We start from the raw sequence: 27,999 nt of genomic DNA on the forward strand, positions 1-27,999 counted from the left end.
CTGACTACCTCACCCTCCCAACCAGGGTTGCAAGCACCTGGTATTCAGCTGCTGAGACTGATACAATAAGTCCTCTTAAAATGGAGTTGCAAGATGAAATACAAGATGCCCAGTTAAATGAGTTTCAGATAAGAAATAAATACTTTTAAAATATGAAAGTGAAAGTGTTAGTCACTCAGTCGTGTCCAACTCTTTGCAACCCCATGGACTGTAGCCCACCAGTCTCCTCTGTCCATGGAATTCTCCAAGCAAGAATACTGGAGTGGGTAGCCATTCCCTTCTCCAGGGGATCTTCCAGACCCAGGGATTGAACCCAGGTCTCCCGTAATGCAGATTCTTTATTGTCTGAGTCATCAGGGAAGCCACGTATGTCACAGACATTGTGTGTGTTATGCATGCTGAATTGTTATTTATACTTTTATTTGCTAAATCTGGTGATCCTACCTTAAAAGTATGAATCTAGGCCTTCTACTTACTCTGATTTTAAAACTCTAGAACTATAGATATAGTAAGAGCTCTATGATTAATCCATGACAAAGAAATTTTTCTGAGACTGATATTATTCATGGTTTCCAAATAGATAAAATAAATAAAAGCAAACAAAAATATAGTGTTTAGGGATATAGACATGTAAAATTATTAGAAGAAAAGAAAGCAAATGAATGACAAAATTCAGGACAGTGGCTTTCTGGGAAGTGGGGGAGATGCCTTACGGAGTAGTACATGGGGGCTTCTAAGATACAGATAAACTGACAGGACAATAGTGCTTATTTTCTGATGGTACATATTTCTATGCACTGTTTGTAGGCTTCCCAGTTGGTGCCAATGGTGACCAAATGGCACCATCCCTGGGTCTGGAGGATCCCCTGTAGAAGGAAATGGCAACCCACTCTGGTATTCTTCCCAGGAAAATCCCATAGGCAGAGGAGCCTGGTTACAGTCCATGGGGTCGCAGAATCAGACATGACTGGGCATACACAGACACACATATTTTATTAAAACTACAAAGAAAATAAAAGCATGTTTAGACTCTGGAATGAGACAGACTTAGGCTTTAATCTTAGGCTTAGATTCTTAGCCTCTCTGAGCTTTAGTTTCATCTATAAAATGGGAATGATAATACTTAATACCTAGTTGACAATATGGTTTAGAAATAATGTAGAGAGAAGCCTAGAGTATACACACATCATGTCCTTAGGAAATGTTATTATTATTCAAGTCCACGTGGGGTAAAGTGGAGCACTGTGCCAGGCCTCCTGCATCCCACGGGGTAAACTTGGGCCAGAAATCGTCTTCGCTTCTGTTGGCCGTTGCCTTCTCATCCAGACTCTTTCACTAGGGTGTATTTAAATTCTTGAAACTTGACATCATTTTAATGTTGAAATACTTCTTGAAAATAAACTTCAGCCTGGTAAGAAGCAGACTTGTGAGCTAATGAGATGATGTTTGTAACTAGAGAGTTAAGAAGAAAAGTCAATTCTCTGCTAATGTTAAGGTGTAGCTTCAAAGCACGGGAGACATGCAGGAGAAATCAATGAGGAAAAAGCCTGATTGAAAGAGGCAATCATTGCCATGGACATGCAAAAAGCAAATTATTTTCCTTAATTGTATATTCACAGAAGTCTTTCCTCTGATATTAAAATTATTCCTCCCAGTGGATAAATACGTTTCTGCAAAACTATGAATCATGATTTTTGGGGGCATCTCTGAGTATATACTTCTATATTTACTAATATACTGAAGTCTTTTTGACTTATAAAAAGGACCAACTGTCCTTATCCAAAGATTTTTTAAAGTTATGATTTAATGTTAAATAAACAGTTCCTTTAAAAAAAAATTTTTTTTTTTGGCCATGCTGTGTGTCTTGCGTGATCTCAGTTCCCCGACCGAGGACTGAATCTGGGCCACGCAGGTGAAAGCCTGGAATCTTAACCAATGGACCACCAGGGAACTCCCAAACAGTGCTTTTTTTTTTTTTTTCCAATCAGAGAACGAATACCTTCAAGTTTAAAATGATAAATGATGCATTTTTCCTATAAGTATTCAGAATAGGAGGATTTGCCAATTTAGCAGGAGGTATTCTACAAAAAATGTATGTTTGTGCGTTTGCATTGAGTTAAAATGCTTTGGGAGTAAAATGTTCAAATACAGATGATTGCTGAGAAGTCATTTCACCTTAAGAAATACTAATACTCAGTGTTGCCAAAGACATAGTGAAGTGGGCCTTCTTGAACTTTGCTAGTAGAGGGTAACTTGGGAATATTTCTGGAAAGCAATTTGTTAGTATATACTAAGGCCTCTAAATTTTATAGTCTTTGACCTTATAATTTTGCCAGGACTATTTCCTTAAAAACTCTTAATTTAAGAGAAATGGCCTCGGTCAACAGGAAACACCCTTCCCTCCTCAGAAGTCTGGGTCCTAGTTCAGGGATAAATGTGCCTGATTATTTATCAAGTATTTCTGATAATAGTGAAAAAGTAAATCATCTACACATTCCTCGACAGAGAAATGATGAAGTAACTTACTGTGTAGTTATTGTGGAAGATAGACTCATTAAAAGTGTGTTTACCAAGATGTCTATGAAAAGAAAATGCTCCCAAGGTTATGTTAAATGAAAAAAGCAGTATACAAGGGGTACAAAATTATCTCAGCTATGCAAAATATATATGTATAAAGCTACAGGAATTAAATAAACCAAAACACTATCAGGTGGTAATTTTTAGGTTGTGGGATTCTTTATGCTTTTCTCTGTGGTTCCAATTTTTCTACAATGAGCACTATTACCATTATAACAAAACCCGAAAAGGTATTTTTAAAAATTCCTAGATGGTAGCATATTTCTATGTTGGTTATACATGAATTGACTCTTGTGTAGGGAGAAAGAAATATTAAATGCGTGAGTATGATACATCATTTTCAGTTCCTCAAAGCAGGGATAAAACAGCATTTTCTCAGAAAGGATTTGTGCAGCCTATGTTCCTATTAAATTGTATCATTTCACTGTATTTAGAGAACATCAGTACATGGGTTAAACAGAAGTCATGTTTTCATATTGGTATATGAAGTGACATAAATCTCTAGTCTCTTGGGAGAGCATACAATTTGTCATGCCTATTATTTTTATGTTATTAAACCCATCTCTGTTAATAAGATCTATAATTACTAAGCAGAAAGCATAATGAAGTTGGCTGATTACAAAGGGAGGAGAAGCCAAATGTTTCAAACCCTCTGACATTTTCTGGTGATGGCCATTGACTAGAGCACTGTTGTTTAAAGCAATTTTACTGAGAAAGGAATGTTTACTGAACATTAATTGATGAGCTTATATTGCTTAAGAGCTTTACATTTCTGAATTTGGATCTCCTTTTCTCTTGCTTCCTTTCTCTCTCCCTCCTTCCTTGCCATCCCCTATTGTTCAGAATTTTGAGGTGGAAATGGGGTAAAGCAGGAATCCATATGCTAAAATAAAGATGTCAGGTTGGACTTAAAGGGCTGAGGTCTGGGGACCCCTACCCGGGTCTCCCCACAGAGAAACCCTTTACTGGTGGGACTTTGTTGGACTTTTAGGAAGCTTTTTTGCTGGGTGTGACTCTCTCACATTAAGTAAATGATGACTTTATAAAGTTTTGCTATTTATGCATTCCTATTTGAAATGCAGTCTAATGTTCATATTAAGAAAAGGAAAAAACCCTATCTTGTATTCTTAAACCTTTGGAGCTTTTTATTTTGAAGTCAATCAAATCAACAATGTGTAGACCCTATGAGTTTCTTTTCCCTTATTCCTTTACATAGAACTCATATGCGTGTGTGCTAAGTCGCTTCAGTCATGTCTGACTCTTTATGACCCTGTGGACTGTAGCCCACTATGCTCCTCTGTCCATAGCATTCTCCAGGCAAGAATACTGGAGTGGGTGGCCATGTCCTCCTCCATAGAACTCATATGGAATAGTGGAATTCTTAGTGGCATCTATAGTGGCATCTCTTCTTGTATATTAATAAAAAATAATTTCAGAATTAATCAATTATACCTTACATCATGGCCCACAACAGTCACCATTTCTAGCTACCATTAAATTTGGACCCAAAGACTGAACATCTTAAAGTTACTTCTGAATAAGTAACCCATGCCTCTGTCAGTTCCCTAGACAAGATTTCACCCTGCAAAGCTTAAAAATTTGAATCCAATAGTATACAACTCTGTTTTTGTTTAATTAATAGCTAATTTGACAAATACGTTTCATGAGTGACATTCCAAATGATTTTAGGGTGAACATAAAAAGGGTCATTTTTATGGAGATATGCATGACAGGAGGGAGGGACACAGCCAAGAAATAAATGTGACTATATCTCATATATATGTATATTTATGAATTCCACTCAAGTAGGAATTATTTTGAGAAAAACAGAATTTAATTGCTACTATTGTGCTATAAGTTAGTGTCTTAGCTTTAAACTCACGCTTCCATTCTTTTATTGAAGTGTAGTTGATGTATGTTTCATATGTACAGTAAAGTATAACAGTGATACCACAACTGGATACATTATAAAATGCTCACCACGACAAGCCCAGTAGCAATCTGCCACTATACAAATTACTGTAGTATTACTGACTGCATTCCTTATGCTGTGTATTTGGGCGTTTGCATCTCTTAATCCCCTCCACCTCTTTCGCCCAGCCTCCCACACCCACCTCCACTCCTCTGGCAACCACCAGTTTACTCTCTGTGAACTGTTTCTGCTTTGAGATGCTGTGATCTACAAACCGCTTTGTCCTTTACTGGCTGGCTCCTTTAGACTCTGCCAGTGGGCAATAGAGGGGAGGCTGGGAAGGAAGAGGAGATGCCCACCTTCCTGTTTGGTTCCTGCTTCTGTCAGGGTCACCGTAGCAACACCACTTCATCCCTGCAGCAGCAGCTCCTTCCAGAAGCAGCCATTGAATCCAGATGATTCTAGTTTACTGGTTTTCTAAACCTTGGAGAACCAGCCTTATCATGCGCTTTTGGAGACATGACCTCCGTCAACAGGGAATCCCCCTCCTTCCCTCACGGGTCTGGGTCGCAGCTCCCTGTGGACTCTCTCCCAGAGTTCTGCGTTATCTCAACAGCTACCCCTCCTCCAAGGTCTGAATTCTAGTCTGCAAGCTTCTGAGTTTAAATCATTCTGACCTTTTCCTTTAACTCCTCAGTCAGTCCCAGGGTTAGTAGCCGTGTCCTGTGGGTGCCATTGCCATGATACCTGACTCTTTTTGCTTTTTGGTTCTCCAGTATCTGGTTAGTACTGCTTTCCATTGCATTTTCTCTGTTAAAATAACTGGTGTGATTTGTGTCTTCTTTCTAGATCCTAAGGATATAGCTTTTAAAATAGGAAGAGTGGAGTCAATGTTGTCCTCATGAAACATCCAAGGCTGGTTGCTGATTATTTCCTGCAGATAAACAAATTACTTTTTCATGTCTAGCTCAGAGACTTTTCCTAATGCTCAACTGACAGGGCAATATAGAAATGAATTCAGAAATACACATATTTAATCTGCTTTCTGACCGATTTAAAAAATCTGCTGTATGTGTTCAGTCGCTCAGTCATGCCTGATTCTGTGTGACCCTGTGAACTGTAGCCCACCAGGCTCCTCTGTCCTTAGAATGTTCCAGGCAAGAATACTAATAAGGTTGCCATTTCCTTCTTCAGGGGATCTTCCCAACCCAGGGATTGAACCCACGTCTCTTATGTCTCCTGTATTGGCAAGGGGACTCTACCACTACCATCCCCAGGTGGATGTGCCCAGATTCATAGAATCTGCCTGCGATGAAGGAGACAGGGATTCAATCCCTGGGTCAGGAAGATCTCCTGGAGAAGGGAATGGCAACCTACTCCAGTATTCTTGCCTGGAAAATCCCATGGACAGAGGAGCCTGATGAGCTATAGTTCATGGGGTCTCAAAGAGTTGGAAACAACTTAGCGATTAAAAACCAAACAGAAAAATGTGAGCCACATATACAATTGAATATTTTCTAGTAGCATATTTAACATAGTATATGAAAATATTACCATCTTGTCAGGTAATCAACAAAATTACTGAGATCTTGTCAAAGATTGTTTGTGTTCCTCCCAAAACTCATATGGTGAAACCTAATCCCCAGTGTGATGGTATCTGAAGGTGGCACATTTGGGAGGTCTTACACCCTCATGAACAGGATTAAGGCCCTTTAAAAGAGACCCCAGAGAGCTCATTGTCCTTTTCACCATGTGAGGACACAGGAAGGAGATGGCCATCTATGAGGCGGGAAGCAGGCCTTTCCCAGACATAGAACCTGCCGGCACCTTCATCCTGGACTTCCCAGTCTCCAGAACTGTGAGAAATAAATTTCTGTTGTTTATACGCCACCTAGGCTATTGTATTTTTGTTACAGTAGCACAAACAGACGAAGGCAGATACTTTATACTGTTTTTTCATGTGAAGTCTTCAAAATCTGGTGTGTATTTCCTATATAGAGAGCCTCTCAGTTTGAACTGCTAATACTTCAAGTGCTCAGCAGACATATAAGGTTAGTGGCTATGACATTTGACAGTACAGGTCTAGATTTGTATCTAAGTGGGACTAGAAAGTACATAGTCTTTCTGTCCAGCTTCTTTCGCTCAGCATAATTATGTTACATGTATCCATGCCGTAGTCTGTGTCAGTAGTTTGTTCCTGTCCCTTCCTGTGTAATTGTAAGAGTCCATTGTTTGAAATGACACAAATTGTTTATCCTTTCCCCAGCTGATGGACACTTATTTCCCCCCCTCCAAGGTTTTGGCTATTATAAATAACTCTGCTATGAATCTTCTTCTTCAATTCTTTGTGTGAACACATATTTTCATTTCTCTAGTGAAAATACCTAGGAGTAAGATGCCTAGTCCATACAGTACATGTACAGCTTTTTATAAAATTGTCAAACTGTTTTCCACAGTGGCTATACCATTTACCATTCCCATTAACAATTTATGAAGTTTCAATGTTTTATATACCCTCTAATACTTGGTATTGACAGTTTTTTTTAACTTTAGCCATTCTACTGGATGTACAATGATAGCATTGCGATTTCAATTTTCATTTCCATAATGATTATGTTGAGCACCTTTTCATTTATTTTCTTTCCTAGATCTTTTTCAGGAATATGTCTGTACAAACCTTTTGTCAATTTTTTATTAGGTAACTTGTCTTATAAGAGCTATTTATAGATTTATAAATTCTAGATATCAGTCTTTTCAAATATGTTTTACAACTGTTTTCCTCCAGTCCATGGCTTGCTCTTTCATTTTCATGGCATTTTGAAAAGCAAAAACTTTAACTTTGGATTATTGACTTTAACAGTTTGTGCTTTTTCTATGTCTTATTTAAAAAATCTTTGCCAAGCCCAGAGTTGCTAAATTCTTCTATGTATTCCTTTAGAAGTTTTGTAATGTCTATTCTTACATTTAAGACAAGGATATGTATTCAAATTAAGTTTGAGTTAATTTTTGTATATATGATGAGATAAAGATTGAGGTTCTTCTTTTTTTTTTTTTTTAATGACTATCCAATTGTTCCAAAATCATTTGCTGAAAAGATTATCTTTACCCCCTTTGTATTACCTTGGAATCTTTGTTAAAAAATATTTTGGCCACAGATGTACAGAATTATTTCTAGAGCTCCTGTTCTGTTCCATTGATCTTTTTGTCTCTCTTTATACCACACTATCTTGATTATTATAGTTTGATCATAAATCTTGAAATCAAGTAGAAAGCTCTTCAACTTTTTCTTTCTAAAATTGCTTTGGCTACTCTAGTTGCCTTGCATTTCCATGTAAATTTTAGAGTTAGACAAGTTTTACAAAAATAAAGCCTAGTGGGATTTTGACTGATATTGCATTTATTCTACAGATCCATTTGGGTGATAGCAAAAGACATTCTTACTTTGTTACATTAAAATGCATTGGTTATCTTGAACTGTGAATAGATTTCACCCACACATGACTTTGTAACATCTTACATTGGTCATTTGAAAAATATTGGTTCACTTGGTCATGCAGATCTTCCAAATGCTAACACATTTTATTATACAATATATTCATAAAACATAATTCTTTAATAATTCCACCAATTTCGTCAGAAAAGTCTATAAGTACCAGGAAGCTGTCAGGCTCTTATCACTGGCAGATACATGCTTTCCAAAACTTCAGAATTTGTGCTGGAAAGCATGAACTTTATCATTGGCAACAAGCACTTTCCGTTGTTTTCCTTGAAGTAACCGGCTCCCTTGTTAGACATTAGAAAATATCTGACAGATACCTGAGTCTGATAATCCTAGTTTGTCTGTCAGTCATTCTTTCAAATAAAAGTGACGTTTTATGAAAAAAAAAAACAAAAAACAAAACTAAAAAACTGGCTAGCTCAGCTTGCGACTCAAAGAAAGGTGGTTTTTCTTGTGACCACCCTTGTAAGTCGATCTGCAGCTGAAATGTTTTAGTTGTACTTCTCATTTCATCATGTAGAATATTAAAAAGTTGTGTATGCAATGGCTAAGATGGAATAAAATGAGTACTTTTTACTGCCTCGTCAAGGACAGTAAGTGCAATTGGCCTCTGTTGTTGTTGTTGGCAGCGTGTGGTGGAGAAGGAGAATTACAATGATGGCTAGTGTAACTTGGCGTCACTGCTTTATGTTAAGGTGCCAGTGGTGGTTTTACTTACCATTGCTTTTGCACTATTATTACCAATATCAACACAGTGAAAAAGGCAATTAACATTCTAGTATTATTATGAAAAAAAAAAGTAGTTTTGACCTTGTGGACTCCCCATGATAATTTAGGCAACTCTCTCCCTTCCAGGGTTCCTTGGACCAGACTTTAAGAACCATTAAGGGCACAAAAGGGCAACAAGGAAGGATGTGCCGGGAGGCTTTGTTGAGGGCGAGGCCTGTGCTCAGGCTCCACGGATACATGTGTAAGGGGAGGCTTGCCGCACAGACCAAAGGGGACAGCGGGAGCAAAGGCACAAGGTGGGAACAGCAGGTCCCCTCCCCTCAGTTTTGGTCAAGCAAAGGGCAGGGGCCTGAGCTAAGATGCAAGGGACGCAGAGGGGCTGGCCTGCGAGAGAGGAGCTGACTCCCTCCTTCAGCTGATGGAGCGCTCCTGGTGATTTCCAGCAGGGCGCAGGCACAGCTAGGGTCGTCTGTCAGCTCCCAGCACTGTGGTGAAAGATGGGGGAGGTCTAAGCTGGAGAGAGGGAGCTCGCTTAAGAACCTGGGCTCCGTCAAGGTAAGAGATGGTTTAGCAGAACAGATGGTCAACTAATTAAACACTCAACCCCCCGCCTCCTCATTAATTCAGTCAGAACATTCTAATGAGTGCGTTTGCTCAGGGGACATGACTATATATCCCCTCTAATTCGTGGATGTGGACTTGGACAATAAAGAAGAAAAGCAGCCTTACAGAGCAGACTTGCTGTTTCTATGAGCTGTGTCCTTCCAGGCCCTTCCAGAAATTCCCACTGTCTCTTTAGTTTAATCACTTCCTGTAAACTGGGGAAGGGAAAGCAAAGGGCAGGGGTAGAAGTGGGTTTACAAGCCACATTTAATTGTTTCCTGAATGAGCATAATTGGGATGCTATTGTAGAGGTCCAAAGTCACAGAATTAATTTTTTTTCTTGCTTTCATTACAATGTGTATATTTGTGTCTATGCAAGGGCACACACATGTGCTTGAGTCCATATACAGCATTCATTTGCACATTTTAACCCTGTTTTCCTCGGCCGCCCCCTTGTCCAAATCTCTCTTAGCTCTTCTCGGCTTCTCCAATGACTGCTCACTAGTCTTAACCCGTTAAGACTGACTTCTTACAATCCATTTTATACACTATATCCATAGTGCTCTTTTAAAAATATAAATCAGATTATATTGTTTGCCTGCTTACAATCCTCTAGTGACATCCTGTCCCACATAAGAAAAAATTCAAAATATGTATGTTGTTCTTCAAGACCCTGCCCACCTGCCTCTGGCTGGCCTCTCTGACCACTTCTCTCCCATCACGAATTGCCTGGCTCACCAAGATCTCATCACCCTGGCTTTGGCGGGTTTCCGTCTCGGGCCCTTCGCACCTGCTGTTGTCTCTGCAGGGCGTGTCATCCCCCTGAAGTTGTCTGTGTCCCTCTAGGTCCTTGGCTTCCCTGGTGGCTCAGACAGTAAATGACCCTGCCTGCAATGCAGGAGACCCGGCTTTGATCCCTGGGTCTGGAAGATACCCTGGAGAAGGAAATGGCAACCCACTCTAGTACTCTTGCCTGGAAAATTCCATGGATGGAGGAGCTTGGTGGGCTACAGTCCATGGAGTCCCAAAGAGTCGGACATGACTGAGAACTTCACTTTCACTCTAGGTCCTAACAGATCAGAGGAAGCCCCTCTCCCGATCACCCACCTGGTGTAGGTGGGTGGTGTAGGTGTAGTGGCCTCTCGGTCACTCCCACCTCTTCACTCTGTTTACTTACATCATAGTCTTTAGCTGTGTTAGTACCTGCAGCACTGCCTGGCACACAGTAGGTTCTCAATAAGTATTTGTGGAATAAGTAGATAAATTAATCATAGATTTTTCTTTTCATGTTTGCTTTTTATAGTTCCACGAAGTTGTAATACAAATGATCTAACATTGATGATCTGTTTAGAGCCACCTTTTGGTTGCCAAGTTTAAAATTTTTTTTTAATTTGGCTGCACCAGATCTTAGTTGTGGATGGGATATTTGTTGCAGAACATGGTATCTAGTTCCCTAAGCAGGGATTGAACCCAGGCCCCCTGCACTAGGAGCACGGAATCGTAGCCACTGGACCACCAGCGAAGTCCATAATGCCAAGTTTTTTTTGTTGTTGTTTTGTTTTGGTCAGGGTTTTATTCCTGCTAATAACATGAAGTGGAAATTCAAAAGTATTTAGAAGGTAGATGACTTTCTCTTAAGCAGTTAGAGGTTTTAGTCACCTTTGTAAAACAAGAGAATTTATCAGTATATTTATGGAAAAAGGCAATGTTTCCCTCTTCAGTGAAAGAGTAAAATATAAAAACTTTACCATGTGGAGGACACAATTGTATAAATGAATTATTATAAAATGTAACAAATATTGTAATCAAGACACAAAGCACCATGGGAACACAGTGGTAGGAATGCTTTCTGTGCTTCAGGAAGTTGGGAAAACTTCAGAGAGGAGATGGCGGTTGATACGGGTCATGAAAGATGAAGGATTTTCTAAGCAGAAAGAGAGAGAAAGGCATAGCAGCCGCAAGGAACAGCAAACAGAAAGGTCAATGTGCAGAAGAACACGGTCTGGGGAATTAAGTATTAAAGAGAGATGATCTTTTCTTTCCTTCAATGATCCACAAATCAAGCATTTGGGCTCAAAGGGGAACCTCTCCACCAGGAGCATTCCCTGTTTTGAAACTGTTTAGAATTCCCTGGTGGCTCTGATGGTAAAGAATCCACCTGCAATGCGGGAGACCTGGGTTTGATCCCTGGGTTGGGAAGATTCCCCTGGAGGAGGGAATGGCAACCCGCTCCAGTTTTCTCGCCTGAAGAATCTCCATGGATAGAGAAGCCCGGCGGGCTACCATCCATGGGGTCACAGAGTCGGACATGGCTGAGTGACTAAGCACAGAAAGCAGTGGAGGCTTCCAGGGGGTGCTAGTGGTAAAGAATCTGCCTGCAATGCAGGTGACACAAGAGACTCAGGTTGGATCCCTGGAGTAGGGAAGGGCAACCCTCTCTAGTATTCTTGCTTGGAAAATTCATGGACAAAGGAGCCTGGCGGGCTACTCCTGGAGTCCATGGGATGCAAACAGTTGGACAAAACTGAGCCACTGAGAAGGCACACCGCACAGGCAGCACTGGAGTCATTTTCCTCCTAAGGAAGTCTTACCAGTGCTTACAAGAGTAGACAGCCTCCTGGGTGGAGAAGGCCTGGGGTCTCTAAGTGATTCCTGACCTCTGGTCCCTCCCTGTGTAGACTGATGGCCCACTTTAGGACCCTGGAGCTTTAAAGTGAATAATTTTAAAGCTACCACCTTGTTAAGAAAACTGGGTGGCAGCTATCGCAGCCAGGAAGATGCACCGCCCAGGTCTGCTGCCAGGAGCATGTGACATGGGAAACCCCTGCTCCCAGCACCCGGCAGGCTGCTCCTGGCCAGCGACTGAGTGCAGGGGCTGCTTGTGCAAGATGGGGTGGGGGGCGGACTCCTCTGATGGGGACTTCAGCTTAAAGGCTTTTCATCAGCCTGGCGGGAACGTTCTTGAACCTGTGGGGTCAGCTAAGGTTGCCTATCCAGCTCCCCCTTCCCCCTTTCCTCGCATCATCCCCAGCTCCTGTCACCTCCTTCAGCTTTCCCCCCACCTAAATTTTCTCTCATTGGCATTTCCCTTGACAAACTTCTTGCATGTCTAATCTTGTCTTTGCATCTGCTTCTAGAAGGACCTGAACTAACACAGAAACCTGTGGAAGAGAAGCAAGAGACTTGCATTATTATCCCTATAATTGCTATATTTGCAGATTAGCTAAAGTGAGCGTTCCAAAGTGCATTGACTCTGGCATGATTCCAGTAAAACCCAACGGAGAGGATTGAGAAAGGAACTCCTCGGCGCTCTATTGTATTCTTAAAGCTTGCAAATTAATCATGACTAAATTCCAACATCTAAATATGGGCAGACTGGAAAACTTGAATAGATATTTAAACAGCCAAAGTAGAACTAACGATTAGTTAGTGGAGGCTGTTTTTACACCCACACAACCCGGCAGATCATTGCTGTACAGTCTTTGTCGCGAAAAATACTAGAGAAATATGGTTCTTTGAAAACATCTTCTGTCCCCGTATAAATCACATAGGATCCGGAGGCATTTCTGCAAATAATATGTTTTCCTATGCCAGTATATAAATAGCTTTAGAGCGCTGAGATTAAAAAGAAAGTTGCCAAGGCTCTTGCTACACTGACAAGATTAAGCAGCCCATTTGGAGCGTGCCCTGTTATTTGCTGTTAGGCCTGAAATTTAATGAGACTGAGTACACCGTTGTTGCTTCCACTCGACCAGACAAGAGGGCGTATGCTGCCATATCTGACCGTCTAGAAAAGGCCAGAATGGGGCCTTCCCAATTTACCTGCCCTTTTGGTGAGATTTACTTAGCAGGCAAGTACTTTTTTCCCGTTGGAAAAAATTCGTTTTAAATGATGACCAAGCACTAATAGTTAATAGATGGAACCCAAAGGGATGAAAGAGGCCAAGTAAGCTCTTGGGTTAGGACAAATCCCTGGTGAAGAGAAGGGGTGATTTGGCAGTTGACACTAACAGGGGGAGACATCAAAATGTTGTAATTCAACATGAGACCCAGGAAACAGGCCATCATGAACGTGTCTCAGCAACCTCCAGCGTCTGTGCTGTATCTGTCTTCTTGCTCTGTGTGACCTTGTCTCCCTACTGGAGACAAAGGGAAAGAGGTCTATTTCTCCTTCTGGTTTATTAAAAGGTAATGGGAACATCAGTCTTTCATCTGTTCAATGTCTGAAATCCTGTCTCATGTTTGGATTGTCTTATCTTGTGTTAGTGAAAGGCAGAGCACACCTTTCTTTGCTGCTGCTGCTGCTAAGTCACTTCAGTTGTGTCCGACTCTGTGCGACCCCATAGACGGCAGCCCACTAGGCTCCTCTGTCCCTGGGATTCTCCAGGCAAGAACACTGGAGTGGGTTGCCATTTCCTTCTCCAATGCATGAAAGTGAAAAGTGAAAGTGAAGTCGCTCAGTCGTGTCCGACTCTCTGCAGCCCCATGGACTGCAGCCCACCAGGCTCCTCCATCCATGGGATTCTCCAGGCAAGTGTACTGGAGTGGGGTGCCACTGCCTTCTCCAACACCTTTCTCTATAGAAGTCAAAATATCAGATACTTGCTTTCCCAGTCTCCGCTGTGAGAATTAAGTATGAGTCACAGCATCCACTTCTGAGATGAAGTCAGGAAGTTGGGGGAGCCGTAAGAAACTCTGCATTGTCTCTCAGGGTCAGAGGTGACAGAAAGACAAGTCCTAGGGCAGCAGTCCTAGAGGGTTAGTAGAGCCCACAGCCCAATTAGTTTATTGACTATGCAAGTGATCATGTTCCTGTTCAACAGTGCATTTCCTGGTTGCCTCACTGCAAATCTGACTCCCTTTCTAGAGATTCTGTGAACCGCCCACTATCCTTCAGTAAATTAATTTTATGCTTCAGACAGAGCTGGATTCTAGTCTTTGCAACTAAGAGCTATGAATGTTCCAGAGAAATATGGGATGTATGCAGAAATATGGAAGTGTTATCTGGCTTTGAAATTGAAGGCAACAAAAATCCAGCTCATATTCTTAAAGATTCTGGTCATGATCTAGTGAAGTGTTTAATCAAATCATCACCTAGGTACACCTAAACTGAATTTCCACTGAAGGCAAAGTTTCAAGGGAACTGAGAGGTCAATGCTATTGAATATGAAAGTTACAGGGACCTCAAGGACTATGGGATGAGGTGGTGGCATCCTCTAATGATAATTGACAGGTTAAATAAAAAGAAAGACACGCTCAAATTTCCAAATTCTCAGTTCAAAGCACATGCTGAAAACCAGAGGCTTCCATGGCTTTGTCAGAAGAATTTATCACTAGCTACTGAAGTGTGCAGAGAGCTAAATATCAAATGTATGGTTTGATCCTGAAGCTTTCTGCATGAAAAAGAATTAAAGCCACACCCTCAGTTAGTCTCTTAAGCGAAAGTGGGAGCACTGATTGGGGAAATAAGGACAATTTCAGGGGCAAGACTTAGAAGATTCATGTAGGCCACGCAGAGGATCCTGGACTGAACTCATGAGAAGACCCAATTACCTAGTGCAAAAGTAGCATGCAGGAGTGTGTAACTGTGAACCATAAGAATCTCCTTACATCGTGGGGAAATGGATCCTTGAATACTAATGTGTTCTTCCATGCCTCTACAAGAGCAAAACAGCACAAACCGTAGAGCAAAATCCTTATCCATGGAGTCTACTGAGACTATCAAACTTTTTGCAAACTTTTAAATTTTGTTCTTTTTTGTATTCCTGCAAAATAATAAAGCCAAGTTAAGATAATTTCATCCAAATCTGAACAGTCATTCTCACTAGTTTTTAACCTAGGCCAGCCTTTGCAGTGTAAGCTGGCTTGCTCAGATTACCCTTAAATCCCCATTGAGTACCCTTTGCTTCTTCCCTCTCTCCCTATAGTAAGGGACAGCATAAGCTTTCATTTGTCAGAGTCAGCAATGTGCTTCACCATGGGGCCTCAGGGTTATGCCAGTACTCTGGGTTTATATCAGAGTCAGTCCACAGATTGTGGAGCTGGCTCATGATAATAATGACATCATATGGATAAAGTTGGAAACAGGAAGTAACATCTAGCCTAGGTGCCTTGGTATGTTCTATGTGTCAAAGGGGTAGACTAAATCACATGGAGTTATGGGGCTTGTTATCCTGTTAAAGTTCCATGAGTGTGCAGGTGTGTTGGAGGGCAGGGAGTAGGGGGTTAGAGAGAGAGAGTGAGCGAGCATGAGTGAATGAGCACACTGGGGAACTGGGGAATGCTGGGAAATTTTCCTACAAAAGACAAGCAACTGTCCATTGCACTTCTTACCACTAAGAAAGAGAGGCATAAGGCTTTAAGCGCTGAGTCACTCAGTTGTGTCCAACTCTTTGTGACCCCATAGACTGTAGTCCGCCAGGCTCCTCTGTCCATAGAATTTTCCATAGAATCCTGGAGTGGCTTGCCATGCCCTCCTCCAGAGGATCTTCCCAACCCAGGGATCGAACCCAGGTCTCCTGCACTGCAGCAGGTGGGTTCTTTACCATCTGAGCCAACAGGGGAGCCCCAAGGCTTTATAGGCCTTCTTAAAATTTTAGAAATTACATGTACCACATCCGGATGCTATGGCAGACATTACTAATTCTCTACAAATATGGATTTCTTTTTTTTGAGGGAACTCTAATTCTGTTTGAGTAGCAATGTGTCCACTGAAAAATATTCATATTCCCTTGTAGCTAAGAGTCACCAAGTATCAGAGTATGGCTAACTGGCTAGTAGATTTCTGGGAAACGTACCACCTCTGTTTCCCTCCCTCTTCCTATCTGGAGTTATGGTAGCCAACCTGCGACCATGAGCCTGAGGCAGTATGCTTGAGCATATATCGCAAGTGGAGGACAGCGGAGCCAAAAGACGGAAGGATCCTGAGACACTGATGTTACTGGGTAGTTGCTGCACCAGCCCTGGGCTGTCTACCTCCATACTTCTTACTCTGACAAAGATACCGCTCCCCCCCCCCCCAATATGGTTAAACTATTACGATTGAACATAATTAATTGTCCCTAATACAATTCCTAGCTGATACAAATGTGTTGTGCTGCTCACTTATTGGGTGGCTAGAAAAGCTGCTAGCTTTGAACTGGGGCCCAGAACAAATCTTTCCACCTTGTCAAGGAATTGGTCAGGTAGTTTCCCCTCTGGGCCTTACTTCCAGAAGATCCAAGTTGCTCAAAAGGCTAGGGCTGGAAAATACATTGTATGGATTCTTTGGAATATCTGTTAGGAGAACTTCAGCGGAGGACCCTTGAGTTTTAAACAAAGCCACATCTCTCTGGGCAAGTAATAATTCTTTTGAGAGAAATTGTAACTTGATAATGAATTCTAGAGCATGCTTCTATTTCTAGACTCTATTCTATTTCATTAGTCTGTTTATCTCTACACCTATTCCAGTATTCTTGCCTGGAAAATCCCATGGACAGAGGAGACTGGAAGGCTACTGTCCATGGGATTGCAAAGAGTTGGACACAACTCAGCAACGGAGCATGTGTGCATACACACACACACACACATGCCCATATTGAAGCTTTCCCTGTGGCACAGTGGTAGAGAATCTGCTTGCCAATGCAGGCGATGCAAGAGACACAAATTCAATCCCTGCGTGAGGAAGATCCTCTGGAGAAAGGAATGGCAACCCACTCCAGCGTTCTTGCCTAGGAAATCCCATGGACAAGGAGCCTGGCGGGCTACAGTCCACAAAAACACAACTGAACAACTAAACAGCAACAACATGTCAACACTATCTATACTCTCTTGGTTAATATAGGTTTATAAAAATTTGTACATCTGGAAAAACTAGCCACTCACCTTATTCTTCAAGAGGGTTTTAACTATTCTTGGCCTTTTGTACTTTTTATATAAATTTTAGAATCAACTTGCCAAGTTATATGAAGAAAGATTTGTTGGAATTTTGACTAAGATCACACCAAAACTATTAAACTGGGAAGAAATGGCATGAGTATTACATACCATGAAAATAGCATGCTGCTGCTGCTGCTGCGTCACTTCAGTCGTGTCGACTCTGTGCAACCCCATAGACGGCAGCCCACCAGGCTCCCCCGTCCCTGGGATTCTCCAGGCAAGAACACTGGAGTGGGTTGCCATTTCCTTCTCCTCTACATATGCAGTTTTTAAGTTTGTTCAAAAAATTTAGTTTTATCCATAATCGCCTGCATATTTTCTGATAGATATTTCCTTGACATCGAGTATCTTTGATATTATTATAAATTAAAAAAATTATTTATTCTTAAACTATTTGGTAGCTAATGTTCAGAAATATGATTGTATATATTAATTTTGTATCAAGAAAACTTGCTAAACTCTAATTCTTATAATTTCTCTGAGGAGTCTTTCAAATTTTTTAGACATACAATTTTTTATCCACAAATTGACAGTCTTCTCCAACAATTCTTAAAACTTTCTCTTATTTTATCTGTCTTACTATTCTGGCTAGCACCTATTATAATGTTCAACTAGAGAAGTATTATCAAAAATCCTTGTTTGTCCTTTTTTAATTTCAAAGGGAGTGCTTTCAATGTTTTTTCATTAAATATGAGGTTTTCTATTTTTTCCCCATAAATATTCAAAACAGGTGCTTGTGTATATTGAAACATAATAGATGCTGTCAGATTGATTTCCCCCAAAGCTGAAACAATTCACTCTTCTATCAGAACTTTTGCCAGCAATAGGTGTTATAATACTTAAAAATATTTGCCATTCTGTTGAGTGTAAAATGTACCTTATTATTACTTTCATTTGCCTCTTCTCAATGGTTAGTGAATTTGACCTTTCCATATGTTGTTGACTATTTGAACTTGCCCTCTATGAATGATCTCTTTGAACCCTTTTATTTTATTGTTGTTGTCTCTTTCTTCCAATTTTAAAGAGATTTTTGCAGAGTATAATTAACTCCCACACATTTTGTGCATTGCATGTAGTCTCCTAAGCTTATCATTTGTTACTGACCTTATGTTTTTTAGCTATAAAATAGCTTTAAATTTATATGTAATAAAATATCTATTTTTTTATTTTGTATGTCTATTTCTCCAGCCTTGTTTACATCATGCTGCTCAGATTTTCTTGTGGAATTTTTTAAAAATTCTACATTTAAGCCTTCTAGTCATCTGACAATTTTTATATACTATATAAGATAGCAGTCCAATTTACTTTATTTCTGTTGGATAACTATTTATATCATCTCCGATTATTAAATAACTCACTGTTTTCCACTTAAATGAAATGGCATTTTAATCATATATTGGATTATCACATATATGTATCTTTGATTTGAAGTCCTACACTTGTTCTTCTGTGTAACACTGCCTCCTTAATATTAGCAAGTGTGCAGTAAAAGCACATAATTATTCCTCTACCATGTTGACTTAAGTATCTGTACAGTTTCTAGAAGATTAAGAAGTTATGGCTCTGGTACCATTATCACAGGAGACGAGACCAGGGAATAGATGAAGTGAAATAATAAAGAAGATGGAACCGACTTTCTAAAAAGGATTTAAAACAGCTGAGAGGAACATACACAGCGTATTAAAAGGTGAAGCAAACACCTAAATAACGAAGGAAAATCAACAAAGAAGGGACAAAGGGAGCCAGATGGAAGGGGTCCAAAAACTGAGCTATGTGTTTATAAAACTGTTCTGAGAACAAGTATCCTGCTTGACCCTTGTATACAGCTTGCTGGGTAATACTAGGAAACAGTAATGGTACAGGGACAGAACAAAGGCTGGAGGAGTTTCATCCTGTCTGTTCAGTGGATTTTACAGGATTCCACTGGATTAGACCTTCATGTTACATGGAGAGATTCATTTAGTACTGAAAGGTTGTTGTTGAATCACGCGAATACACCGGGATTCTTGGCCCCCGGAGGAGAAGAATTCAATCCGGGGCCAGAGACGAGGCTTGATTGCTCAGAGCTTTTGTGTAATAAAGTTTTATTAAAGTATAAAGGAGATAGAGAAAGCTTCTGACATAGGCATCAGAAGGGGGTAGAAAGAGTACCCCCTTGCTAGTCTTCAGCTGGATGTTATATAGTCACTAGCAGTCTGTTAATGAAAGAAAGGAATGTCTTATAATTCAGAATAGCACCAGGCCCCTCGCCCATAAGATGCATTTTGGGATAATCTTGGCACCAAATGGTTTATCTTGGGCCATAAAATAATTAACTTGAATCTTAAAGAAGGGCAGACCACCATACAAACAGTTTCATTTACATAGATTAGGGGAACAATATCTGAGTATAACATACTGGTTTGTCAAGTAGGTTTTGGGCCCAGAGGCGGAACCGACTTGGAGACCGAGTTTGGGGTAAAGGCGTAGTACATTAGCATAGCTTAAGACAAACATTTCCATAAGAAAAAGGCATTGGTTATCTCTAGGCTCAAGAATAGCTAACTTCAGGTGAAACCAGGTGTCATTATGGCAACACAGTATTTTAAGAGAAACCTCTCTTTAAATTTGTATAGAGAAGGAAAAAAATATTGCTAGTTTGTTTCCTCCTGCTGCTTAAGAGAGATAAAAATGTCTGACACTTGCAGGCTATTTCCTCCATTTGGAGACCCCTGGCCTTCCTGCCTGTTACCCTCTCAGTACCTTAATTAGATGTTGTCCTAAACTATGAAATAAACTCACACGAGTACAGTAGAATATAGCATTGTTTGAGAACAATATCTTTCTTTGGCAGTTTTCAAAATGTATACTTTAAAGGCATTATTTGAGTTAACTATAAGGTGAGAACAGCAGCATTTTCGATGGGCAGCAAAGGAGTAAGAGGGGATGACGGAGGGACATGCCAGGTAAGGATGAGAATTCAAGTTCTGGAGTCAGATAGACTGGAGCTCCAGATCTGTTTTGGCCTTCTCATGTTTTCAGGTTATTTCACATCTCCAAGCACATTTCCTTATTCACAAAATGAAATGAGGATAATTTCCACTTCACAGAATTTTTGTGAGGATTAAACAGCAAATGAAATTTAATGCCTGGTGATTTAATACCATTGACACTACTGTTAATGGAGTAAAAACCACAGATTTTCTTCCTTACAATTAGCTTATTCTCCAATTTCATCTCCATGTTATCTCAGCAGAGTCATTAGAACTGTTAGTTGTGACAGACTAGCATCTGACGATGACAGAGAAGACAAAATTCCACGACGATGGGCCTTCCTCTGCCCCATCAGTGACATCACTCTCTGTCACAGGCTAGGCTCCCCAGAGTTTAGGGAGTCGGGTATATCTCCGGAGCTGTCCTTGGAAGGACGCAGCTGTGGGCTGAGGGAGAAACGGACTATGCTGCAGCCCTCATGGCAGGCTCAGCTACTGGGAGTCCAGGAGCTAGAGGGCCCTTCAGAGTCATCCCAAGTGGGGCTGAGACCGCCCGGCCTTTATAGCCCCAGGTCCCTCAGTCAGGGCACATGGGAAGGGGAGGGACCTTAGCCAAGGGGGTCTCCACAGCTGAGGAAGCCCTGACTTCCTTCCTCCACGGAAAGGGGTCTAGGCCACACAGACAGTTTGCGCACCGCATCCTATGAAGATAAGCCCTGTCTCTGATGGCTTTCCTCATTCCAGACACAGAAAATGCCACATTATCAAGTTCCTTCTAACTCTTCTATTAGCAGTTCCCAGGGAAGAGTGACAGACATCTGTAAGGACGGTATATAATGGCTTCCAAGGGAGGAGTTATCTATGTTCTCAGTTGAAGAGCATCTCCCACTTCTGAGTGAACTAACCAGGGGAGAAGGACCAAACACAAAGCGCCTACCACCCTGTCAAAAGAATCTGAGCAAAGGCTGAGGTCGACTGAGAGGGGAAAACACGTGAAAAGCACAAGCTCTGAGAGCTTTGAAGCCTGTCGAGTTCCACAGGCATGACCGTATCCCAACATCTTCAAGATGATGGGAGCAGACGAGGGCAGAAGGGGGGCCTTCTAACTCAGGAATTCAGGGTCTAGCTTCAAATAGAGAAATTAAGTCCATAAGTGGCAGAATGCAAATGACAACAAAAGAAAAGCTTCTTCTTGCAAAAGAAAAGCTCAGACAAGTGGGGGTTGGGGGCACTAGACTCTTTAAATTCTCCCCTAAAAAGGAAACTTAGAAAACTTTAGTCCCCAGAGATATTACAAATGGACGTACCTATTCTCCTCGTCTTAAACAAATTGAGGAGACCAAGAATTAACAAAATAACTATTCTTCCATGACATTCATCTCCTTATATGAAAAGAAAAAAAGAGTGCTCCTCAGGGTATTACATCCAGAGAGAGTGAATGTTGTGATTCTCTGGAGAGGCTACTAGATAACATCGTGAAGACCACAGAGTTATTAGGGAAAGGATGGATGTCCCTCTTCTACTGAAACAGACAGTCATCAACTCTTTGCATGTGTGCTAAGTTGCTTCAGTCATGTCCAACTCTGTGCGACTATACGGACTTTAGCCCACCAGGCTCCTCTGTCCTTGGGACACTCTAGGCAAGAATTCTGGAGTGGGTTGCCATGCCGTCCTCCAGGGGATCTCCCTGACCCAAGGATCGAACCTGCATCTCTTATGTCTTCTGCATTGCCGGGCAGGTTCTTGACCACTAGTACCACCTGGGAAACCTCATCAACTCTTTGCCCTTATTTGAGTCTCCATTTCAAGGTTAGGAATCAATAATTCCCCAGAGGAAAGAAGAAAGTAAATTTAAACCATGTTACAACATAAAATACCACAAAATAGCATGTACAAGAATGGCTAGGGTCTTTTCTAGAACTTGTTCATTTTGTCTGTTGATTATCACTTCTGGCCAACACCAGCCTGGTATTTGTATCTGCTAGAGGAAGTTCAAAGAGGGCTGAAGAGAAAAACAGTAAAGTAAGTCCTGCCAACTAAATAAAAAGGCACCTGTCAAAACATCAATTTGTGTGAAATGGCAAGAGAACATCTAATATATGGGGCCTGTCAACGAACATCTAAATAACGGTGCTTTTCTCAGCACCTTCGGCGCTCAGGTTTACTTTTAAAATACATACTTCTAGGAACTCAGAAGAGCTGAGGGTTGAGTTAGCGCTGCCACTAAATGTTTCTCACAAGTGCGCTTCAGTGCTGACACCCTAATGGCACACTCGTCACAAGAGCTGCCTTCGTGTCATCCCAGTGAGGACAGAGAAGGGAGGCGAACCTCCCGCTCTGCAGACTGCCCATAATTATGAGTTTGCATCAAAGCAAAGAAAGGTTAAGCCGCTGATCTCATTTAGAAGCACAACAGAGTCTCAAAGGCTTTGAGGATGAAAAGCATGCCACATTGTGGGAGAGGATTTCCGTACAGAAAATTATCAAGCACGTGACTGTAAATGTCTCTATTACCAGATCCGTATGCGTGCCTCTGGAGAAAAACACCACCATTGAGTTTGACCTCCAGGGCAGCTGGAGATGTCTGTGCCACCACAGATACTGAAGTGTGAGAGAAGACCGGCCCAGTGCTGGAGCGGCGAAAACCTCATGCCAGACATGGGACCGGCCGATTAAACTGAAAGATGATGTGGGCAGTCAGCACTCCTTCCCTCTCAGAGAAGTTGCTGTGGAAGTGAAGGGACCCCTGGAAACCACACTGACTGATGTTTCCAGGTTTGCAGGGCTGAGGATTAGTGGCACAGGCAGGAGTGGAAAACATCACATACCCTTTCCTTTCTTCTCCCCCTCTTCCCACGTAAAGCCCTGTTCAAACAAAGTGCCAGGGGATGGCTGGCTCTCAGGTGTGCACCATTCACTATGATGAACTTTCCAGCTCTTTCCCTTTGAGAAACGTACTAAGCTAAATCACGTGGCAGTGATCAAGAGATTTTCTCCTTTTATCTTCATTTATCTTTCCTTTATTTTTATTCTCTTACATTCCTCTTGGTTTCTTTGTTGCTGTTGTTTAGTCGCTAAAAAATGTTGTGTCAGACTCTGTATGACCCCATGGACTGGAGCCTGCCAGGCTCCTCTGTCCATGGGATTCTCCAGGCAAGAATACTGGAGCAGGTTGCCATTTCCTTCTCCAGGGAATCTTCCCAACCCAGGGATCAAACCTATGTCTTCTGCATTGCCATCCCTTCCCCCACACTTAGGTTAGCGGTTTGATAACATGATAAAATAATATTGAACTTCTTAAATTATCCCTGAGAGAATGAAGGTAGACAAATCTGTAACCACCCCCCTACCACACACGCTGGTTCCCTGCCACATCCAAGTAGCAGTTTTTATCTGTTGGGTCTGCCAGGACTGTCAACACCCTACATCCTTTCAACTGTCAAAGACAGCAAAAACTCGCTCACACGTTTTCAGGGGAGGCTCCCAAACTCTGTTATTATGTCACTTCTGGCTCCTCTGCTGTGTGCATTCCTGAACACGACAGCCTCTTTCTCCACAAGATAAACACACAGCCAGTGAAAGGCCTAAGATGAGCTTTACTATGGAGAGACTGCACTGCAAGACGAATTGCCTTTTAGAGAGCCATTTCCGGAAAAGCAACACCACTACCATTTGCTGCTAAATAAGCTCAAAGAACTTAAGTGGGCCTGAAACAGGCTGGCCGGCGGAACTTGATGTTTCTTTTGAGCGAGGCTTTTCTTTCTCTACAGAACTGCTATTTTGTGCTCCAGTCTTGGTGAAATGCAAAGATGCAAGCGGGGTGCCTGCTAAAACTGAAACCATCAAAATTGCGAGTCCAGAAGCAGGAGCAGTGAGTTGCTGCCTTGAGAGGGTTGACACCTCCTCACTCCAGCTCTCTGGACCCACTGAATAATTTCTTCCTTAAAAAGCACACCATAAGGACTTTTTTATACCTACATTCACCACTAGAGTTGCAGACATGTGGATGTTAGAGCAGGAAGTGCCCTTAAATATCCACTCTGCCAGTCGTTAGCGGTGAGAACATTTCTTAAAACAAGTCAGTGGGATGTCACTAAAAGAGCAGACAGAGCTGTTCTGGTTGAAATGGGGGAAGAGTTGCCCCTGCCCTGCACCCCCAAATTCCACAGAGCCTCATGAAGACTCGATGGAACTCTTTGTGCGACAATGCTGGAAAACTCTTGACCTTGACCAGGGTCTCAACCTGGTGGTTTTCTAGCCGTGGCTCTGGCCCCCAGAGCTGTTTTTTTGTCTGGTTATTCTGGTGCTTTAAGCATTGTTGTATTCATTTTCAACACTTAATGTCAATAGATTTTTGCATAAAGGCATGGCTTCCTTGGGTAGCTCAGTTGGTAAAGAATCTGCGTGCAATGCAGGAGACCAGGTTTGATCCCGGGGCTGGGACGATCCCCTGGAGAAGGAAATGGCAACCCACTCCAGTATTCTTATGTGGAGAATCCCATGGACAGAGGAGCCTGGCGAGCTACAGTCTGTGGGGTCACAAGAGTCAGACACCGCTGAGCGACTAAAGCACCACCGTGAGCGTCAGGCTCCTCTTCAAAACGCAGGAGCTGGGGAGAGAGGGCACTGGTAGTCCTTCACGGCCACAGTGCAGGGAAGCCAGGCTGCTGCTCACCCTGACCTCTTACCCACTCTGGGCACTCACCCATCGGGTCACTTGTCCAGCCATTTGGGCTTTGTGGCCTCTGTGAGCGCAGATCCGTCTGGTCTCATTGACAGCAGCCTGGATCGGTAGAGGCGATGGCAGGAGGGCCTGGGTTTCCCGGGTGCAGGTTTGGCGGTGTTCTTCCTAGTGGTGGTGCTTTAGTGGCTCAGCTGTGTCGGACTCTGTGTGACCCCATGGATTGTAGCCCGACAGGCTGCTCTGTCCAAGGGATTCTCCAGGCAAGAATACTGGAGTGGGTTGCCATTTCCCACACGTTGGCATTTCTCAAATTAGGGGTCTGTGGAGCTGGTCTTCATGATCCAGGAGAGTACTTTTCCTTAAAAACATGTCTGTACTCAACTGACATTCAAGGAATCCCATGCTATTAACAGCAGAATGTCTGAAGTTTCACAGTCGTAAATGTGATCAGCTGTTTCTGCCTTGTTATCTGTCTTAGAAAAGCAGGACTCCGTTATGGCGTGCCTCACTAGCATGCAATTCGGGATATACTGTTAGCCAGATATATCCCCTGAAACATCACAGGGAGGCACAGAAAAGACCTTTGAAGCAGCCAGTAGTTTTGATTTCTCCAAGTGAACTTCACAAAGGGTTCTGCAGTGAAGGGTTCAGAAGGAGAGGATTGCAGGAGAGCCCGTGGTGATAGACTGCCTTTTACCCCGGTGAGGATAGAGGCATCTTTAACCTCACATTCTAACCATGATGATAACATAGTAACTGTACTGGGAAGTAACTCAGCACTGTGGTAAAGGGGTAGACTTTGTTGCCAGATGTCCTGGGTTCAAATCCCAAGGCCTCCAATTACTACCAGTATGATGCCTGGGAAGATACTTAAGTGTTGTGCCTCAGTATAGCCATCTGTAAAATGGCAATAATGTTTACCCTGCGAAGTTATTGTGAGAATTCAATGAGATAAGCACCAAAAACTCCATGCCTAGCATATAATAAACATTGAGAAAGGCTTGCTGTTATTAGCACAGCAGATTTATAGCTTATAAACCACTCTCACTTCCTTCCATTTCTCCCATATAATCAAGCTGTGAGCTAAACAGGAGGAACTGTACCCACTTGGACAGACGAGAATTCCGAAGAGCTTGAGTGAGTCGTCCACGGTCATGAAGGCAGTGAGGGGAAAAGCCAGGACGTGAACCAGGTTTTCTGTCTCGAGATCCTGGGTTGATTCTACTATCCACAATGCCTCTGGGATCCTCTAAGCGACAGAAATAATTTTCAAGGACTATTCTGAGGGTTAGAAGTCAACACATGTTCATACATGGTGGGAGCAAATCATTTAAAAGGTAGGGCTCCGGAGAGAAGCGGGAGCAAAAACAGAATTTACACAGAGAAATGAAAACGTTCAGCACAGTGAGGAGATTGTTAATTGGAAATGAAAAACAGCCTGAAGGGGGATGGTTGCCCAGTGATGGGCAGCCCTCAGGCGCTAGCGGACTTCTGCGTGATAAATAAAGGGCCTTCAAGGGCCCCCTAGTGAATGTCTGCATTTGCCGTGTGCCTCTCATCCAGGGTGGATGGAGCACGGTAGGGGGCTGGGCAGGGGCCCACGGAAGGGGAGGGGAACAGACCCTTCCCGGCCAGAGCATAGAGATGCTGGACACGGCCGGGGAGCCGCTTTAAGAACGGCAGCAGCCCACATTTCCCACGTAAAGCAGACCTGTCAGATTACAGGACTTTCATTGGTTAAAGCCTTGGGATGCTTTTTATGGTGTTTCCTAAATTACTGCTTTGGATTCCAGAAATTTTATACAGGAACTAGGCACCGAGGCAAGCTCACTGGAAATAGATCTCGAGTAGTCCGCTTAGGAAGACAGATAGGCCCCAGAGGCAGTAACAGAAAATTGGCACTGGCCTGGATAGGCATATTTCCAGTTTTATTGGGATACAAATGGGCCCACAATTTTATTCACCTGAAGGCCAACGTGGGGGGTGGAGGCGAGGGTAGGGGGCGTGTAGGGGGGATGCAGGAGGTCTCTTTACCTCGATTTTGATACTGAGGGCATCTGCTTCTCCCCCTGCACTCCCAGGTCCCCATGCTTAACCCCTGGCCCCCACGCATTCACCCACATCTTACGCTTTCCTATCCCTTCCTCCATAGGAGGACTGGTTGAGGTGGGTATGAGGTATTTAACAGCTGCATTAATATCTTCTGAAGTAGTTTAATGCAGGGGGGTGGGGGGATGGGGAGGTAGGGGTCGGGGTGGGGCGGACTGGGGGGTTGTGAATCAGAGAACTAAGATCCCACATGGCATGCGGGATGACCAAAAGAGAAAAAAAATATAGCCCCCCGCCAAAAGATGATTGCATTCATGTCAGCTTCTTGGTTTTGGTAGTATACGATAGCTTTGAAATTTGTTACTATTAAAGGAAGCAAAGTCGAGAGCAAGCAAAGTCAAGGCTATCTCTACCATTTTTGCAAGACTTTTGTCTCAAATTATTTCAAAATAAAAAGTTACAACAGCAAGAAAAAATGCACCGCCTCCCCCACTGTGAGAGGCCATTTCATAGGTTCACCTCTGTCTGTAACATTGATGTTACTATACGTGCTCGTGTCATGGTTATTTATGCATTAGTTCATGTAACCCTGCTTTGTGGTGTTGTCACCTCCATTTTTCCAGGTGAGGGAGCTGAGACATAAAAGTTATGTGACTTAAGAAGTGTAGGCACCAGGAGCTGGATGACGCAGGACGACAAATAGCCACAGCTCATGTCTGCTCCGCGAGACAAGAAATCTTAGCCTTAGTAGCATGGGTGCCTAGTCCAATGGCTGGCTCACTCAGGAAATGCTTTTGTTGGTTTACTGTACTCATTTATCCACTAGATGACAATGTACTATGTGAAGTTACTTCACTTGGTTAATGAATGCTTTTTTGGTGACAGAGGGGCAGACCCTCCTTTCTCAAGCTGGCCTAAGTTGGCGTGGGGCTCCCAGGCTGGGCTGCTCAGGCTATAGCCACAGGACATAGAAGCTCTGATTTTATTTTCCTAATCAGGTCCAAGGCCATTATTAATTTCACTCCTGTAAGCAATGCCAGTTAGCATTTATTATATA

At 42.4% G+C, this 27,999-nt stretch overlaps 1 long non-coding RNA gene across 1 annotated transcript; it reads left to right on the top strand.

The window, feature by feature from the left end:
* The first annotated feature begins 6,217 nt into the window (after positions 1 to 6,217).
* LOC129645457 (uncharacterized) lies at positions 6,218 to 26,093 on the top strand. The gene is made up of 3 exons (XR_008711343.1): positions 6,218 to 6,347; positions 22,727 to 22,984; positions 25,970 to 26,093. It is a non-coding gene; the product is annotated as an uncharacterized LOC129645457 (long non-coding RNA).
* The last annotated feature ends 1,906 nt before the right edge of the window (positions 26,094 to 27,999 follow it).

The sequence above is a fragment of the Bubalus kerabau genome, chromosome 3, assembly GCF_029407905.1.
Source record: "Bubalus kerabau isolate K-KA32 ecotype Philippines breed swamp buffalo chromosome 3, PCC_UOA_SB_1v2, whole genome shotgun sequence".
In the NCBI taxonomy this organism is placed as follows: Eukaryota; Metazoa; Chordata; class Mammalia; order Artiodactyla; family Bovidae; genus Bubalus; species Bubalus kerabau.